The sequence below is a fragment of the Nomascus leucogenys genome, chromosome 3 (assembly GCF_006542625.1).
Source record: "Nomascus leucogenys isolate Asia chromosome 3, Asia_NLE_v1, whole genome shotgun sequence".
In the NCBI taxonomy this organism is placed as follows: Eukaryota; Metazoa; Chordata; class Mammalia; order Primates; family Hylobatidae; genus Nomascus; species Nomascus leucogenys.
In genome coordinates, this window is record NC_044383.1 from 119,780,880 (window position 1) to 119,794,577 (window position 13,698).

The following is a 13,698-nucleotide window of genomic DNA, read 5'->3' on the forward strand; positions in this document are numbered from 1 at the left end:
GTTGAGGCTGCAGTGAGCTATGGACACACCACTGCACTCAACCTGGGTGACACATAGTGAGACTCTATCTCAAAAAAAAAAAAATTCATTCATTAGAGTCCTTTGAATTTAATTCCATTTACCATTACCCTACTAAATTATTAAATCTCCCTTTGGCACATAGGACACTCAGCTTTACATAAAACCTTGACTTCAATCCTCAGACCACAGCTTCTTTAGTTCCATCAACCTCCTCAAGGCCACTCTCAAGGAACTTTCACTTTTGCTTCTTTCCTCCGAGCTTCCCTGTGGTCCAGCCTGGCTCACTGTTTTGAGTTGTATAATCTTCTGGCACATCTCTGCCATCACACTTGCCAATCTCAAACCTAAGATAACCCCAACTTTTCTGTCCATTTTAGTGTCTACCCAGTGTCTTTCATAAAAGAGCATGAGGGATTCACACATAAAGAAAACATCCCTCTTCCCCAAGTCAGGATTTTTCTGGATATTTAAGCTTCTTTCTTTCCTTCCCTTTTGCTTTGCCAGGGAAGGGATTCTACCACTTTCGCAGGATGGTCTTTCCTCATCTGTAACCTTGCTAAATAATTTCTCTCTTTTATTGCCATCAAGATCTTTCATTTATGGGATCCTTTGCCTCTGCTTATAGCCATAAGAAATTCTTCTTATCTCATTCCCTCAATTCCTGGATTTTTGTTAACTCCATGTGAAATAGAAATAGAAGAAAACTATCTAAATACAATAAAAAGCTACTTACAAAAAACTCTGGCATATGAAATAAACATTGGGATAATTCCCACAACAAATCAGAACTAAGGAAAAGATATCTACTAATACCACTATAATTCAACATCATTTGGGAGGCACTAGAAAATGCAGTAAGAAAAACGAAATAACAAATACAACTATTTAAGAAGAGGGGACAATTACTTCTACATACCTAAAATATGATTTTATGCCCAGAATACTTAGAAGACTTAATATGGTTTGGCTGTGTCCCCACCCAAATCTCATTTCAAATGGTAATACCCACATGTCAAGGGAGGGACCTGGTGGGAGATGATTAGATCATGGGGGTCGTTTCCCCCATGCTGTTCTCATAACAGTGAGTGAATTCTCAGGAGAGCTGATGGTTTTAAAGTGTGGCACTTCCTCGCTCTCTTGCTCTATCTCTCTCTCCTGCTGCCTTTTGAAAAGGGTACTTGTTTCTCCTTTGCTTCCTGCCATGATTGTAAGTTTCCTGAGGTCTCCCCAGCCACGTGGAACTGTGAGTTAATTAAACTTCTTTTCTTTATAAATTACCCAGTCGCAGGCAGTTCTTTATAGCAGTGTGAAAATGGGCTAATACAACTGATACAGTTTGGCTGTGTCCCCACCCAAATCTCATCTTGAATTGTAACTCCCACATGTCATGGGAGGGACCTAGTGGGAGGTAATTGAATCATGGGGGTGGGTCTTTCTGTGCTGTTCTCCTAATAGTGAATAAGTCTCACAAGATCTGATGGTTTTATAAATAGGCATTCCCCTGCACAAGCTCTTTCTCTCTCTTTGTCTACTGCCATCCATGTAAGATGTGACTTGCTCCTCCTTGCCCTCTGTCATGATTGTGAGGCCTCCCCAGCCATGTCGAACTGTAAGTCCATTAAACCTTTTTTTCTTCCCAGTCTCAGGTATGTCTTTATAAGCAGCATAAAAACAGATTAATACAACAACTGTATTAAAAAATTAGCAAAGAAGCCAGATAAAAGAAAACAATCACAAAAACAGATTTTCTTTATATTAGCAATGAGTTGAAGATCCAAATTTAAAAATAAATATTAATTAATAATAGCAACAAACATGAAAAAGATACCTAGGAATATATTATATAAGAAAAACACAGAACTTAGATAAGGAAAATTAAATAATAGTAACACCTGAACACTTAGGAAAATATATCTTGCCTCTGAATGAAACAACATTATTTTTAAATTGCAATTCTTCTAGTAACAATGAATAGGTAAATTTAATCCAAAACCAGCAATAATTTACTGTAATCACAATCTGGTATATTTTGTAACTAGATAAAATTAGTTTAGAATTTCTATAAAAAATAAATTACTGTGAAGAGACACAAATAGCTTGAAAAAGAGGAAAATTGAAAGGTTAACATACTTTAACATATATTAATATGTTATAAAGCAAACACAGTTCCAAAAAGTATATATATGTATCAGTGGAATACAAAAAAAATACTTAGGAATACATCTAACCAAGGAGGTGAAAGATCTCTGCAAGGAGAACTACAAAACATTGGTGAAAGAAATCATAGATGATACAGACAAATGGGAAAACATTCTATGCTCATGGACTGGAAGAATCAATATCATCAAAATGTCCGTCCATGCTGCCCAAAGCAATCCACAGATTCAAGGCAATTCCCATCAAATTACCAATATCATTCCGCACAGAATTAGAAAATAGTATTCTAAAATTCATATACAACCAAAAGAAAAGAGCCTGGCTAGCCAAAGCTATACTAAGCAAAAAGAACAAAGCCAGAGGCATCACGTTACCCAACTTCAAACTAAAAGGCTACAGTAATCAAAATAGCATGGTACTGGTACAAAAACAGACACATGGACCAATGGAACAGAATAGAGAACCCAGAAATAAAGCCATAACCCTACAGCCATCTGATCTTTGGCAAAGTTGACAAAAATCAGCAATGGGGAAAGGACTCCCTATTCAATAAATAGTGCTAGAATAGCTGGCTAGCCATATGCAGAAGATTGAAACTAGATCCCTACCTTTCACCATATAAAAAATAAACTCAAGGTAGATTAAAGATTTAAATGTAACACCTCAACCTATAAGAATCCTAGAATAAAACCTTTGAAATACTCTACTACTGGACATGGGCCTTGGCAAATAATTTATGACTAAGTCCTCAAAAGCAAATACAACAAAAACAAAAATTGACAATAGGGATCTAATTAAACTAAAAACTAATAGTAAAATAAACTATCAATACAGTAAACAGACAACCTACAGAATGAGAGACAACATTTGCAGACTATGCATCCAACAAAAGACTAATATTCAGAATCTATAAGCAACTTAAACACATCAACAAGAAAAAGGCTAACAACCCCATGAAGAAGTAGGCAAAGGACATGAACAGACACTTCTCAGAAGAAAACATACATGTGGCCAACAAAAAAACTGCTCAACATCACTTATCATCAGAGAAATGCAAATCAAAAGCACAGTGTGATATCATTTCATACCAGCCAGAATGGCTATTATTAAAAAATCAAAAAATAACAGATGCTTGCAAGGTTGAGGAGAAGAGGGAATGCTTATACACTGCTTATAGGAATGTAAATTCCACAGCCACTGTGGAAAACAGTTTGGAGATTTTTTGAAGAACTAATAATAGAATTACCATTTGACCCATCAATCTCATTACTTGGTGTCTACCCATAGGAAAAGAAATCATTCTACCAAAAAGACACCTGCACTTGCATGTTTACTGCAGCACTATTTACAATAACAAAGACATGGAATAACCCAGGTGCCCATCAATGGTGGATTAAAAAAAAAGTGATACCTATACACCATGGAATACTATGCAGCCATAAAAAGAATGAAATCACATCCTCTGCAGCAACAGAGATGCAGCTAGAGGCCATTATCCTAAGTGAATTAACGCAGAAACAGAAAATCAAATACCACGTGTTCCCATTTTTAAGTGGGAGCTAAACCTTGGGTACACATGAACATAATGCTGGGAACACTGGGGACTCCAAAAGTGGGGAGGGAGGGAGGAGAGCAAGGCTTGAAAAATGAGCTGTTGGGTACTATGCTCACTATCTGGGTGACAGGTTCAATAAAGGACCAAACCTTAGCATCATGCAATATATCCATGTATCAAACCTGCACACCTCCTCCCTGAATCTAAAATAAAATATTTTTAAAAAGCAAAAAAATTTAAAAAAATATCAGTAGAACAACAGAGTACAAAAATAGACCCAAATACACACGAACGCTTAAAATTTGCAAAATTTTAACAGGGAGTATTTGAGATGATGAAACAGCAGGATGACGATAATAATGATGATTATCAGAACTGTGTTATTTTGGTTGTCCTCGAAAGGGACAGCAGAGACAAGAACCCGGCTGCAGGAAGTTTATTTGGGAGTTGGCATCTGGGAGAAGTAAGGGGGAAGTAAGACAGGAAAGAAGGAAAAGCCAACCAAAGATGCTTCATTGAGGTTGCTGCTTTGCAGTCAATTTCTCTGGGACTGCTTGGGACATGAGCAGAATGCCTCTCACAATTGTCCCCCTAAAGAATGAAAGAGGAGGCATATACCTACCAGTTACTAACCCTCATTGGTTAAAGAGTGTCTCCAGACATTAAAACTTCCCTACCCCCACATGTGGGCTGCACTTGAATGAAAGAGGATAATAGAGCATAGGGCATGTGCCCTTGAGGTAGGACACTGTCGGGTGAGGTGAGCATGAGGTTGTCTGCAAACTGTGCAGTGCAGCTGAACTAAACTCAGAGGTTGGCCATGGGGATACTGATATGGTGTGGGAACCAGAGGCCCATAGTGTGCTGGGAAACATTTAGCATAGCAGCTTAACTCTACCAAATGGTCACCCTGGAGAAATCATGGGTAAGGGCATTAGGAAGTAGTTTTCCTTAGTGATAAGCTGCTTCTTCATTGTAACCTCATTACATACCATTATGGTATGGCTTGATTCTATGTAGTGAGTCCCATTGGGTCACCTGAAGAACAACTGACCACCAATGAAAAGGCCAAGATACATACACTTGATTTCCATAATGGATGTTCTCCTGACTCCCAAATTTAATTTTACAAGGTGCTTCCAGTATTCTTGTTTTTTCACTTGTTATTATAGGGGACATTTTGGGTAACATACCTTCCAGATTAATAAAAAATCATAGATGTTCAAATGTTGGATTCTTGACTTTCAGCTAAAACATAAGCATTTCTTAAGCATCTTAGTACAAATGAATCAATGTTACAGTCTCAGACTGTTGGTCCTTGGGCCTGTTCTTCATTCAGCAGCCCAGCATACGTCAGTTAGAAAAAAAATCTAAGAAAAATTTAAATGCAACTTGAAGAAAGAAGAAAACTAGTTCCCATGAGCTTTTCAAATATGAGAACAATAGACTCTGAGGCTTTACTTGAGGGGTGAGGGTGAGAGGAGGATGAGGGTCAAAAAACTACCTATCGGTTACTATGCTCACTACCTGGGTGCAGGAATCATTTGTACAACAAACTCCAGTGACATGCAATTTACCCATTTAACAAGGCTGCACATGTATTCCCTGAACCTAAAATAAAAGTTGAAAAAGCAAAAGAAAAGAAAGATTAGTAATAGCAATTTCTCTGGAGCAAAGTTATAGTACAAGAAAATAAAGTTGGCAAAAGAAGCAAAGTATAATGAACACTAGAAAATACTAGGTTATTAATACTCTCCAGAAAATAGTTGTCATTCTTATGGTAGTTAATATATTTGTCATAATCTGGTTTATCTTCAATCATGACTGACTTTTCTACATGGATTCTACTTCTTAGGTTCTGCTGCTCATTTCCTTACCTGAAATGTCCACCCTATTTATCTGTGTCTATTTTATTTATTTATTTGGGGGACAGAGTCTCTGTCTGTTGCCCAGGCTGGAGTGCAGTGGGATGAGCTCAGCTCACAGCAACTTCCACCTCCTGGGTTCAAGCAATTCTTGTGATTCAGCCTCCCAAGTAGCTGAGACTACAGGCACGTGCCACCAGCCCAGCTAATGTTTGTATTTTTAATAAAGACAGGGTTTTGCCATGTTGGCCAGGCTGGTTTCAAACTCCTGGGCTCAAGCGATCTGCCTGCCTTGGCCTCCCAAAGTGCTGTGGTTTGCCAGACAGATCTCCCCTTAAGGGCTGAGGCCCTCATTCTTCCAGATGTCAGGGTGTTGGCTGCTAACAGCTCACAGATGAGTTCCTCTCTGGACATTGCTCTTGGTAGATGGGAGCTGCCTTAGCCAAGGTTACCCCTATTCCCTAGGCACAGTCCACATCCAGTGTAGTAAAGAGGATTGGTGTAAAAAGAATTGGCATACTTGACTAGATTCAGGACAACACTGACGGGTCATCTCAACTCCAGAGGATCCTCTGAGGCCTCCATTAAAACTGAATCATAATTTAATTCCCTGCTTTGCCCAATCTTGCATCCCTCACTCCTCACAGACATTTCTCTCAAGAGCACTCACCATTAATTGCTTGCACACAAATTTGTGCTTCAGTCTGTTTCCTGGAGAAGCTGATCACAGAAATGTCTTTGATATTATCCAAATAATATTACTTAATGCTTTAGTCTTTTTTGTGTTTCATACTTGAAAATAACACTCTGATAAATGGTAGCTACCAAATCTAGTCTCAGAAGGAGGAATAGGAAATTGAACCACAGGAAAATTTAATTGACTGAATTGGCCAGCTTTATTGGCATTATTCATTTTGTCACAAAAAGTAAAAATTAACACAAGCATAATTAACCGTTACAAATAGCTATATTACAACAATTATAAAATTAAGTTTTTTTTAAATTTTTTATGTACATATTTTTTGAGACAGAGTCTCACTCTGTCACCCAGGCTGCAGTGCAATGGCACAATCTTGGCTGACTGCAACCTCCACCTTCCGGGTTCAAGTGATTCTCCTGCCTCAGCCTCCTGAGTAGCTGGGATTACAGGTGTCTGCCACCATGCCCGGCTAATTTTTGTATTTTTAGTAGAGACGGGGTTTCACCATGTTGGTCAGGCTGGTCTTGAGCTCTTGACCTCGTGATCCACCTGCCTGGGCTTCCCAAAGTGCTGGGATTACAGGGGTGAGCCACCATGCCCTGCCTATGATTTTTTTATTAACAGGATTTAAATTATTTAGTTTAACGGTTCATTTTGCTTGTAACTTTTAAACTATTTATATGAAAAGACAGATCATAATATTTAATCCATAAGCGTCATAGATGTAAGATTTTAAAATGGTATAATCATATCATTTCTTATGAGAGCAGAGTTGAATTACCAAAAATAACAAATTTATTTTTATATAATGTAGTTATCTTTGTAAATGTGGACTGCAGTTCCTGGCCATTGGAGTGTTCATTGGGTTGATGACGCATTAGCTTTGTCAGGAATACTGTGCTCGTGGAAAGTAACACAGTAATATTTTGGTTTTAGTCTAACATTATAACGGATTGTACTAGAGAGTATCTACTGACCGTCTACAGCAATCCCTCCCTCCTCCTTTCTTGTATCTCAGGTTTGTAAGACTAAACATTGTGTTTCTGAAACTCTTGGAACTGGAGAGATGATTTTGTCCCGGGTGTGATTTAAGTGCCCCGGATGAAAAGCGCTCTCATGAGATTTAAGAGGTGGAAGGGTGGGAAGCCCCCATACAAGCTCATCAGGAGCTCTGGTAGACTGGGGGTCTGCAAGGGCCAGACTCCATGTTCCTCTGTCTATCCCCAGCCTTCCGGGTGTCGGTTGAGAGGGCAGAAGTTTCCTGACCAATGGATTGAAGCTGCAGTGGTGCAACTTGAAAACAAATGTCCAGTTGCAACCCGACTTCGGCTCCTCTAGCCTTTCCACTGGCTTTATAAACACCAGATTCCCTATATTAAACCCCATGCACTTGAACTGCTTACACTAGTTTCTTGATCTTTTACCGAAACCTGACCGATACATTTTCCTACCTACAAAAAAAAAGTCAACCTGGTTTTACTTAAACCATGACTACTGCTGTTAACACAAATGAATAAATAAATGCATATGTGACAATTCGCTCTCCTTCCTTTGTAATGTAAGAAGGTATTTTCTCTCCATCAAACCACTTTTTGGGGGCAATTTCAATGTATTTTTCTGGAAAAAAAAAAAAAAGCCTGCTAAGATAAGTGAGAGCTAAGGCTCTAGAATAAAGATGAGCCTAGAGATCTCTTCTCCTGAGAGCACTCAGCACTAACTGCTTTCACACAAATTTCTGCTTAAGTCTCTTTCCTGGGGAGGCTGGAGGCCACAAAAATTTCTTTGATGTCATCCAAATAATATTAATTGTTTGCAAATAATTAATTCCAAATAATTAACATTAAGAAAATGCAACCAAACCCAAAACATCCAGTCCTATCACCAGAGATAAGAACTGTGAGATCTTACACCTCTTACTTTGCCTCCAAGACAGCCGTGTCCAGTGGATGAGGCCTGTATTAGGGCATTCTTGCACTTCTGTATAGAAATACCTGAGACTGAGTAATTTATAAGAAAAGAGGTTTAACTGGTTCAGGGTTCTGCAGGCTGTACAGGAAGCATAGTAGCATCTGTCTCTGGGGAGGCCTCAGGAAGCCTCCAATCATGACAGATGGCAAAGGGGGAATAAGCACACCACAGGGCAAAAGCAGGAGTGAGAGAGAGAGAAAGCAAGGGGGATGTGCCACATGTTTTTAATCAGCCAGATCTCCAAGAGGTTACTCATTATCACGAGGACAGCACCAAGGGGATGGTGATAAACCATTGATGAGAACCATCCCCATGATCGAATCACCTCCCACCAGGCCCCAACTTCATTCCTGGGGATTACAATTCAACATGACATTTGGGTAGGGACACAGATACAAATGATATCAAGGCCTTAAAGTCAGGTAGAAACTGACAAGGATGGGTCACAACTGGACCATCCACGCTGAAGTTTCTCCTCAGTCAGAAAGTGTGGCATTTTTCCGGGCTCTGCAATGAGAGACTAGCCACATGGGTTCTGGCAAACCTGGCTCTGTAAGACTCCAGAGGTGGAAGAAGAGAGGTTGTCCACACTGCCAGATAACTGCAATATTGAATGCAGAGCCCTTGTCTCTGTCAGCAGTTGTGCCTTCACCACTATGCCCCATGCCTGACTCCTTCTAGACAGAGTATAGGATAGTCTAGCAGACACGTGGCTTAGCAAACGGCTCATCTACTGTAGACTAACAGATGCCTAACATGCAAATATGGGATTGTAACAGTGATAATTAAAATAATGATGTCTTTGAAGGATTTCTTTGACATAAAATAGAGAAGATGCTTCATCATTCCTACAACACTGACTTTCTCCTAGGTGCATTTTCCTAAAGGTGAATGGGAGAGCAATACTGAAGTATGGTTTATCAATGACACAAGCCAGCCTGTGATGGGATATTACACAGTGGACCCCAAATATGATATATGTTATAATAAGAAAAACACTTAAAATTGTTAGTATTGAGCTTAAAAGAAAAACACTTCAGTCAGAGGATCTGGGTTTGAATCCAACCCAATTCCACGTTTACAGGTTATGGATCCTTAATAAGTTACTTAACCTTCCTGAGCCCCAGCTTCCCCATCTCTAACACAAGGGAATTTTAGAGGTTATGTAGGCTCCAGAAAGGCAAGCTGATTTGTTCTCAGCTATCTCCCCATAATTAAGCATTTAACTTGGCACAGTGTAGGTTTCTATTCATATTTGTTGAGAATGAATGGATAGTTACCTAGTATAATTGTAATAAGGATTAGAGAAAATACAGGTCAAGTACATGGAACATAGAAAGCCCTCAATCAGTAATTGTTTCTAATATGAAAAGCCCCTAGTCTTGAGTCCTCCTTCCTTCTTTAATCCTGAATGATCCTTTTAATCTGCACATGTTCTGATGAACTCACATCACCTAATGATGCCATGCTTGTCTCAGCCCAACTGCAGCCATCTTGAGCCTTATATGGCAGAAATTAAGACTTAACTGCTAATATTCACACCAGCTCCTCCTTCTAGGCAATCTGAACCCTGCCTCTTCCAAGATGGGTGCCCATTTGACATGGCAATTGTCTTTAGGTTCAGATAAGACTCAGGGGATGGGATTGGTGGGGATAGTCCCTGCCTTGCAATTGATTGGAGCCCATACTGAAGTTTGGGGCAGCACAGATGGTAGTAGTGTGGGTGGGGGCTGCTCTTTTGACTTTAGAAAGACAAAGGAGACTACACAGTAAGGAATTCTGGAGTACAGTCTCAACCCAAGAGTCCAAGGCCTGGGTGCCTCAGTCTCAGCCTCCTCAGCCTAGTGCTGACTTCAGGCAGCAGCCGAGGAGACACCATTAGCCTCTGCTGCCGAGGATTGTCTTTGAAGAATCCCAGATAAGCTGGCAGCCTCCAGATTCTCTCCCCAGGAAGGTGTGAGGAATTCAAGTCTTGCTTGAAGACACTTCAGCTACTGTGGTTACAGTATGCCATGCCTGCTGGCTGTTCTTTACCTACAAGACTGTGTGTTTGCTGCACTGTGGAAAAACCAAGGCCAAAGTCTGTTCTAAGTAGAGTTGCTCTTGAGATTTCTGCCCCTCCTACTGGTTGCCTCTTAATCCAAATTTGATGTAACATTCCATCATCTACTTGGTCTTCTGATGTGGTAGTATTAATTGCTCAAATATCATTTCATGTGGGCAGGAAAGGCCACAGGTCAGAGATGGGATGCAAGCAAGAGGTCCTCCTGCATGGTTGGCTATTATTAAAGGGGCCTTGTCACTAAGGGATTGTTTTATATCTCCAAAGGTCAGTAGCAATGTGGCTGAACTCTCCTTCTGGAAATCCTCCCATCTCTAAATCTTACTCCTGCAAGTGGGTATAATTCTGGAAATTTTATAACTTCTCTTTATAAGGAAGTCACAGGGTGAGAGCAGAGTTGGAAAGAGATGATGATATAATAAAGGAACTACAAAAGAAGTTCTCTCGAACTTGTATGTCAAAAGAACTTCCCTTGTCTTGTATTGTTTATTTTCTATAACTAAAATAATAAAAGGTAATAGGAATCAGAGGCGCAGGATTTCAAGCAGTATTTTTTTTTTTTTCTAATTTCCTTGCAGAATTGACTAAATCATTTTAGAATATTTTTGCTTAAAGTTTCCAAAACTCTTTTGTAATTTTTCTCTCATTTGTATTTTGCTTTATTATTCTTTCATTCTGTGCTGTAATTGCTACAAGGTCCATTAATACTGGCCTCATGCTTTATTAGGTAGAACAACAGCCTCACAGATGATTGTTAATAGTTTAGGAAACTTTCTCTGAAGTTCAAGGCTCTACATGTATGAAACTGAATTCCTGAAACAAGTGTCCTCTATGATCCCTCAGTGCAAATCGTGCGGTTATGATTGCCCTCTCCTCCAAAATGAGAAAAGTGGCCAGCCCTGATATTAGAAACTTCATGTTTTGTGTTGACTGCTACTGATTTCAGAATCTTAATTTTGCTGTCATTTTTGAAGATTACCACAATTTTGTTAAATAAGCAAGCTTTAAAAATTACATATGCTAGTTTCACCTTAATCATCAAATTTTTATTGAAAATCAAAATAGAAAAAGATTCTAAAGATAAAAACAACAAATACTTAAATGCACTGTCAACTCTATGGTAATGCACTTTTTGACAACACCCACAAACAGGTCTGTAAGCTACAATAATTCACTATATTGTTTGCTGCTTTACAATCGCTGGCAGGAGAGGAGAGGGAAGTGCCACTAGGGCCGAAATAAAGCAAATTGAAAGCCATATAAATAAAAAGCATAAAGCATTGTAAATTCATTGTAATTGGAGTGGTTTTGAGAGGAATAAAATATGCCACCCATCTGCTTTAAAGGAAGGCAATTCAAACATCCCATTCATTAAATAAAATAATAAAAACAAATTTTAACTTCAAGATAGAGTTAAGAGAGTCGAAGAGGGAGGAGAAATAGACAGGCAAGGAGACCACACACAGTCACATAGGGGAGATAAAGAGAGAGGCCCCATGGAGGAAGAGACACACACCCATTAACACAGAAAGGAGAAAAGCAGGGCAGATTTTCACAGAGAAGGACCTTCATCTGTGATCTGTGGTCTTTGAATTTTTGATCTTTGAAACCCATGAAGTTAGTGCATGCTTTCCACAGAAGCAGCAGAGAGCCTTGTCACCTGGGGCTCCTGGACTGTGGGCTGAACTTTAGTCAAGAACCAGATGAGATTCACGGGCCAGCCCTCCCAATTTCTTGTTTGTTTGACTAGATGAATAAAGTCTATCTGCTTGCACCACTTTCCACGAGAAAGAAGGCTTACATACTCTGCTCATTCCCTTGTTTCTAAAATGTCAAATGTAAAGCTGATGTTAATATTTTTCTTTTAAAAAAAACACAAAAATCAATGCTATTTACTCTAAGAAGGAAATGAAGAAGGATGTTTACTGGTTTTATATGTATCGTTTCTTAAAGAATTTCATTGAGAACATTAAGCCCTGAGAAAAATATGTCAGAGAGAAAAAGAGCAGAAAAAATGGGAGAAAAAGAAGCAAGCCACAAAAGCAATAGCCACCTTGCACCACCACACACCTACAAGCTAGGGAAAGCAGGGAGATGCCGGAGAGAGATCAGTGGAGCCACCAGTGAGGTGAGCAATCTCTGCTCCTTCCTGCATGGGCACCCCTGTGCTGGGTCTTCCACATTGAAATGATGCATTTATGTTTTGTTTTGTTGTTTTGTTTTTTTTTTGTGAGACAGAGTCTCGCTCTGTCACCCAGGCTAGAGTACAGTGGCGCGATCTCGGCTCACTGCAAGCTCCGCCTCCTGGGTTCACGCCATTCTCCTGCCTCAGCCTCCCGAGTAGCTGGGGACTACAGGCGCCCGCCACCACGCCTGGCTAATTTTTTTTGTATTTTTAGTAGAGACGGGGTTTTACCGTGTTAACCAGGATGGTCTCGATCTCCTGACCTCGTGATCCGCCCGCCTGGGCCTCCCAAAGTGCTGGGACTACAAGCGTGAGCCACTGTGCCCAGCCTTGAAATGATGCATTTAAAGATGAAGCTGATATAAGTTTACACCATTTAGAGATTTTTAAAACAGCTTTATTGAGATGTCATTGACATACATAAAGTGCACATATTCAAAGTGTAGAACCTGAACTATTCCTACAAAATAGGGAACATACTCATCACTCCCAAAGGTTTCTTTGCACCACTTCATAATCCCTTCCTCTAATACCTCCTCACCTCTCTTCTGGTAATGCTGATCTGTTTTCTGTCAGTTTACACATGCTTGCATTTCTTAGAACTTCATAAAATTAGAATTAAATAGGATTTAATCTTCCTTTTTTTTGCGGACTTCTTTCACTCAGACTAATTACTTAGATTCATTCATATTGTAGCATATATCAGTAGTTCATATTTATTAATGAGTAGCTTTCCATTGGATAGATATACCATATACCACAATTAGTTTATGCATTCATCTATTGATGGCAATTGGAGTTGGTTCCACATTCTGTCTATAATAAATAAAGCTTGAACATGCATTTGTGTGCAAATCTTTATAAGGACTTGTGCTTTCATTTTTCTCTTGGGTAAGCAACTAGGAGAAGGGGTAGATCATGTAATAGTTATATGTTTAACTTTTTACAAAACAGACTGGTTTCCAAAGTGGTTGTGCTATTTTACATTTCCACCAGCAGTGGGTAAGAGATCCACTTTGCTGCCAACATGTGGCATGGTCAGCTTTTAAAATTTTAGCCATTTTAATAGGTCTGCAGTGGCATCTCACTGGGGGAGGAGGGTTACCAAATAACTTTATTTGTAAACATAGTACACATGAAAGAACTTAAATGGATGTCTTGGTACAACTTATAGAAAAAGATAAA